The sequence below is a fragment of the Limulus polyphemus genome, unplaced genomic scaffold (assembly GCF_000517525.1).
Source record: "Limulus polyphemus unplaced genomic scaffold, Limulus_polyphemus-2.1.2 Scaffold1671, whole genome shotgun sequence".
Taxonomy (NCBI): domain Eukaryota; kingdom Metazoa; phylum Arthropoda; class Merostomata; order Xiphosura; family Limulidae; genus Limulus; species Limulus polyphemus.
Genome location: NW_013667281.1, coordinates 86,427 through 93,860, shown reverse-complemented (window position 1 = coordinate 93,860; position 7,434 = coordinate 86,427).

Genomic DNA, 7,434 nt, shown 5'->3' with positions numbered 1-7,434 from the left:
TTTAATATTTAGCGCATAGATACTCGAGAGCTATTGCGCTAACCGTCCCTAATTGAACAGCTAGTCAACACCACCCACCGCCAACTCTTGGGCTATTCTTTTACCAACAAATAGTGGGATTAACTGTCACATTATGTCGTCCTCGCGGCTGAAATGACGAGAATGTTCGGTGACGGGGATTCGAACCCAAGTTGCGAGGCGAGTGTCCTAACCACTTGGTCATGCCAGACCATCTGATGAAAACCGGTTGCTCAATATGTAACCATTTAGTTCATAATGAAAAAATTAGCAATCAGCACTGAAAAAATAAATGTGTGTATTTCTGGTTTTACGACCAAAAAATTGGGTAGGTAGGTACGGATTTTATTTTAAGTCGGATGTTTCTGAATCAAAGCGTAAGTTTGTTTTTCCCCCGTAAGATATAGAAAATACCTAAAACATTTCAATGTTGGTACTAAGAAACAGAGGTGATCAGGAAACCAGAACTTTATTTTTGATGTCTTGGTAACATGTTTATTTATATTAATTTTTGTATCGCCTAGACTATTATTTTATAATCAGTTCAAAAGTATAGGATTGACGGGTAAAATATGGACGCTCAGAAAACCGAAACTATACATTTTTTAGGCCTTGGCTATCTGTATTTTTATTGCTTGTTATGTCGTGTGTACTGTTATTTTATAATCTTTTGTAGACAGATCATTTTTTAGGCAGTCAAACATCTCTGATAAACGATATCTTGCTGTCTGGAAATTTTTAGGCACCACACACCGTTATTGCATCATGCCAAAACTCTTTCTAGCAAACAATACAAAATGTCTAAACTAAAATATCAAAATACAGTTCCCCTGAATAATTCTACTACATAAGTAAAACAATAATGTATTAATATTAAATAATTAGTAATACTGTCACTATTTACCAATAAGAAATTGATATTCATAAATAAATATTACAATGACCAAATCATAAATTAGATGTGTTATACAAAATACAACCAAAATTCTGATTAACAAAACAAAATCTTCATTGTGTTATTTACTATCTAAAATGTCCACTCACCAAATCATTTTGATAGTTTATTTTCCGTGATTTATGATAAGAACATGGGATGCCCTCTTGCCATTTCTTGTAACTTGTTGCCTTGACACTATGAGAGTTTTCTCTGGGTAGATGGTTGAGATAATACACTGGTGACTCCATACTTTATGATACTCTGGAAGTGGTTTTAAAGGGAGCTTTGGACTCTTCATCAGCTTGACTTATCACTAGCAAAGGCTTCTCTAAAGCTAACCAATTGATTATTTTTTCATTGACTTCAAAAGACAATCATGTAGAGATAATTTGTCTTGGATCATCTGTTCATTGATTCGTTTTACTACAGCATACAGTTCATTCCAGCATCTCATTAGTTTGTAGATCATCCTATTCTGCTATGTAGATTGTACAGCCATACTATATCACCACAATAGAATTCTGTCTTATCAGCACATACATCATAGTGACATTTCTTCTTATCACTACCTGATTCAAGCTTTTCTCGGGTAATGTCACGTATGGCATCAATGCCGTTACTTAGTCAATTTGGACGCTCTATTTAAGACTACTGAACAGTTATTCTTAGGAGTAAAAAAGATCCAACAGCACTTTGGGTTTTCTCCCAACCATCAATGATGTTGCTGTGTTGATGTGCACTTTGAGTTCTCTCCTAAACACCATTAATGGTGGAGTTTTGCCTATGTATTGCTTTTCAATAACTAATGAATTATGAGTAAGATTAGAAGATCTTTTATTCCATGTTTTCTGATGCTCCTCTGCATAATTCTAATTGATTTAGAAGTATGTGGTTGTATCTCTCCAACATTCCATCAGAGATGGGTGAAGGGTTGTTGTTCCCACAGACTTGACATATCTCTGCAAGCAAGGTTAATTCAAAGTTCCATCCTTGATCTAAGACTAGTTCTGTAAGCATTTCACTCTTGAAAAAAAAATCATTTAAATGCTGCCTTGCTAAAATTTATGGTTAGAAACAGCATTTGTTTCTGAACATTTGGGGAAACAGTCCATTAACACCATGATGTATTTATCATCACTGTTACTATGAGGTAGAGGGTCAAGCACATTGACAAGTAACTCACTCAAGTGATGCTTCAATACAGTACTGCTGTAGTTGCTCATGTTTTTCTTTCATTGGCCTTTTAGCTCACAGTATACTTCATACAATTTACACCAACTACTTAAAGATTTCTAGTATCCAGCCCAACAGTTATGTTCTCTTACTACATCCAGTGCCTTATTAACATCTAAGTGACCATGGAATCAACTTTAGTTAGAATTTTTGTCCTCTGGCATCTTCCTATTTTTGATATAAAAAGCCTTTTCATGGGCATAATGAACCTCACTGTGCTCAATATATATTTTCCTTTTAGCTATATGGAACCACTCTCTATCATTAAGTTCACTCTGCACCATTCCTGGTCCACTGTATAATTGGCTTAAGACTCATATCTTTCACCTGAGCATCTTTCAGAAGAGTTCTCTTTTATCTGTTAATGTCTCATCTTGGAATCTGTTCTGATGTGCTTTGGGTTTGTTGGTTTTGTTATCTCATGTTTTTCTCTTTACATGTTTTAGTAATACAAAATCTTTGGGACAATGCACCAAAATGTCCATGATTCTATTTAGGGTTATGCATGATGTTAAAGTTGTTTCCCACATTGTTCTTGTAATAACACTGCTCCTACTGTAAAATTGCTAATATCTGTTCCTACTTTGAGTGGAGTTGCAAGAATTGGGTATGTTAATACAGGAATAGTGATTAGTTCTTTCTTCGGTTAGTTGAATGTTTTTTCACAGTCAGCAAAATTTGTGAAAAGGTCAAACAATGTTATAGAATGATATTAAAAAATGATGATAGTAAAAATAAAGTTCAAGAAATTTTCTTACTTCATGTACGTTTCATAGTGTTGACCATTTTTGAACAAATCCAATCTTAGTTAGGTTAGACATCTACTCTCCATAGGCTCTGTGTCCCATGAAACTCATCTGTTTATGTAGAAATTCACGCTTCTTAGTATTCAGCTTAAGGTTCTCTTTCTTCAATTGATCCATTACTTTTCTTAGATCATCTCGCTAGATAAATATGACATTCCACGATAGTCCAGAGAGAACACACACAATTAGCCAATGAAATGTAGCAAGTATATTGCATAACCCAAATGGTAACACAGCAGATTGCTACAACCCATTTATTGCAGTTAAGGCTATTTTTCGTTTACTTACATCATGAACTTACATTTACCAGTATCCAGTGTTGAAAACAGCTTTAATGCAGATAAAGAATACAATGTAGAATCATTCATTGGCAGCAGGTAGTTATCTTTTTTGTGATTTCATCCATCTTACACACGTCCACACAGAACCTTATGTATTCGTCATTCTTCTTCAGAAGTACAATAGGAATAGCATTTGGTTCCATTACTTCATGTTCTTTCGTGATTATTATTTGTTTACGAGTCTCAGCCTGTTCTACAAATAAAAATCATCTGTCTAGCCCTCGTATTGGAACTCCTACTCCAGTATCAATCTTATGAAATATTTTATTTGTCTAACCTAAGTTATCAGATCTACCGGATAAGGTATTTTGTTATTCTAATAGCAATTATATAAACTATGACATTGATCACTTGTAAGATTTCAAGAACTATGGTCATACTGATCCTATAAGTGAGTTGGTTGAGTATTTTCTTGCAAAGAGTTTACATTAGACTTACTATATTTTGTTGAAAGGTGACTTCTTTTGATATTTTTAATGTGGAAGTATTGTCTGTAAGATTCATATTTTACAATATTCCATCCAAATTTGATTTGGGTTTCATGAATTGGAGTGTTAATGGTCGTAAAAATGAAAAGAAATTATTATTCTTCAGATTCACAAGAGTTCTTCCAGTCAATAATCCCTAAGAATAAGCTGGAGTGTTTGATTCTGCTATGCCAATACCATTAGATGTAGATTTATTCCTAATACGTCCTGGTGGGAGAATATAATTTTTAGTGGCATAATAACTTTCCTCTTTGCTGCCATTTAAAGCTCCACCTCTGGTTGCAATTGTCTTATAGTGCACAGGAATTTCCTTGTCATACACAATAAAACTGCGTGTGAAAAATTTAACTTTACAGCCATATCTCCAAGTGAAGTCTATTCTCAGTATGCACTCTCCATCAATGTCAATTACCCTCATATTATGTGGTGTAGAGAAGCTTCCCACTTTATTTCTACTTTCTGTTTGCATCAATCCATCTTCTTGCTTCGTCATTGTAGGCAATTTCTTACCTTTTATTGCCAGGTAAGGTCAAACAATTGCAGCTGTAGAACTATAACATGTTATAAGGCTTCCCATCAACGAATCCATTAAGTCGTGGATGAATTTCTTTAAATCACGAACTTCTTATATCAGTTGGGGAATATGAAGTATTCTCAGCTAAACTTTGCCCCTTAACTCCAGCTAATTGCTGTTTTCTGATATCTGGTTAGCTCCCTGTTATTCATTCGATCTGTTGGACTCTGGGGCTTATCCTTAAGATATCATGTCCTTTGTTTATTATCATCTGTTGATTTCTCACAATCCCGGCTAATCCTTTTAGGTACACTTCTGTTTAAACAGTTCTATAATTAATCCTTTGGTTTCTTCTAAACTTCCATCAGAAATAGTTGATACTTCCACTGTATTTGATCTGACAATCCCATAATTTCTGGATTAAGCTTATATTTGTTTAATTGATTTAAGTTCCATCCCCAACTGGAAAGCTTCTTTTAAGATGTGCATTTACTATGCTTTAGCCTAGCTTGCATATCCTCATCCATTATAGCATCTATGACTTGGTCACGAACTAATGAATCCATCATTAAAATGAAGCTTCAAGATAAAATAACTGAGCAAGCCTTTCAACATCTTCCAAAAGTTTGACTAAAGTCTCATTCTTCCTCCATACTCTTTTCCTCAAATTTACTTTGGCAACTACCTTCTGGTTTTTCACTTCAAACGTGTTTGATAAGACAGTCACCGGTACTTGATATTTGTTACAGTTCTTAGCTAGAAAATTGCTTATTGTTGTTTAAGCTGTGTCTTTTAAAGAAGCAGTAACAAGAATAATGTGTTGTTCACTATTCCAACAATAACTTTGGAAATTATTTTAAACTAAGTGTGATATGCCTTCCATGATACTTTTCCACCATAGTCTGTTGTTTTCTCAATTAATGATGTTCTTGCATTGACCTGCTAAATTTTATAGCCTGATAAGGTAATGATATAGCTTGAGTAGCCCAGCAAGATCATGTCAGTAGTATTGACAGGTATAGACAAAATGAGTTCCTTTATTCCATATTTCGTAGTTAAAGGTGTTTAAGGAAGGAATTTTTGGGTGGATGTAGAGAGAGAGAGAGAGGTGTGACTAATTTCATGTTTGAATTTACAAATTCATTTTGCAGATGTTCTATTCTGTTACTAATGTTTTCTTCACTGATTTTGCTGTTATTATCTTTTGTACTTTTTGACATCTTTTTATACTTCGTTGATATACTTTTGTACTTAGTCAATTTTGTCACTACATGCTTTCTGCACTACATAGATATATTTTATACTTCTCCAGTTTTTCTGTTATAATCCCTAACTTTCAAGAGCTTCTTTGATCTTATCTTCAATCTATTTTTACTTTCTTTATTCCTCTCTAAATCTTAAGTCTATTTCTTTTAATACCTCTAAAATTATTTTATTTATTTCTTTTTGGACTTATTTGAATAAAAAATTATATAAGATTGACATATCTCTTTCTTTTAATTTTCTTTCTCTTTCTGCTTGTTTTTTTTCAACTGTTTCCAGCAAATTTTTGATTTCACATTTCACATCGAGCGCGTGTGGTCGTCTTGAAACTCTGGTACCAGTTTTGTAATGGTCTCTATCGTTGGATGGATTTTGTTTTATTATTCGATAAGAATAATTCAATGTCCAATTAACTTAACAAAAATGAAAGGGTATTATTTTACCACAACTTCTACAGGCTCTCCGAATGATAGGCCTAATTAAAAAACAACACTAAGCAGTTATTCCTTAAATTTCCTTTCGTATCTACGTCACAAACTCAAAATTAAGTGACTAACAAATTCACTGACTAACGAACGAACTAAATGACCGAATCATTGAATAACTAACTTGAAATCAACAACTTAGCATTAAAGAGGTAGCGCACACAGCTATGTCAATATTTTTGCTCTCACAATTAAGACTATTATACTGATTACTACTGTCTACTGTTAGCACAACAACATATTGGTACATTACACCACACTGAATGTGCCATGTGTTTCAGCAATAATAACCAATAAATACAGAGGGTTTAAATTTACAAAACTAAAAAATAAGAATAAGAAAGCTATACGCTTTGTGTGAACTAAACTATGTTTTAATATTTTAATTTAGACATTTTGTATTATATGCAAACCTGAGTTGTAGCATAACAGTGATGACTTGTGAAGCCTAGAAACTTCCCGAGTGTCTAGGTTTGACATGACATCTCGAATTTTTATATATATATATATAAATATATATATTTTTTAAATATATTGTAATAATATAAAAATACAGGAGGTGATACAACAAGAAAAATACAGCGGTGCTACTGTTGTCGCTACATATTTATATATATCATGCCGCTACCGCTACTATTGAAACTGACATTTTTATTTTTTTTGGCAATGGATAATGTAAGAACGAAAAGAGCAAGTTTATTGGTAAATGGAAATACTTTATTGCTTCAATAACATAAAACAGAATTATCAAAGCAGCTTATCCATACTTGTGAATGATGAGATAAAAGCAGCTAACAGCCTTTGACACATTCAATGATAATGCTTAAAGAACACAATTTAATAAAATAAATGAATATGATGATAGTAGTAATAATACCTGAGCTGATACAAAATGAGAAATATCTAATATTAGAATATATTATTATTATTTGTTTAATTATATTATTGCTTTAATTAGATTTTTAATTTTGGTAGCATCAGCTTCTTGAAACTGTTATCCGTCAGTCCTGCTCTTTTTGGCTTCAGAATGTCTTTCCCTGTTGAGAAAATGCACTCTACGTCTGCACTTGATGGAATGGGCATATTGAAATATTAGATCGTAAAGAAATTAATGTCGCTTATTTTAGATGAAAAAATCCGAACAACTTATATATCAAAACAAAACATTAATTAAATGAAATAGTCTCCATTCTTATCTATGATGCTTTTCCATCTTACAATCAGGTTGTTAATGTTTTTAGCATTTAATATTCGCATAGAGAGTCCAATTTTCATCACCGGTGAGAATTCTGTCCAAAAATGGTTCACGCGCATTACGCCTGAAGAGATGAAGCAACGTTCACACATTG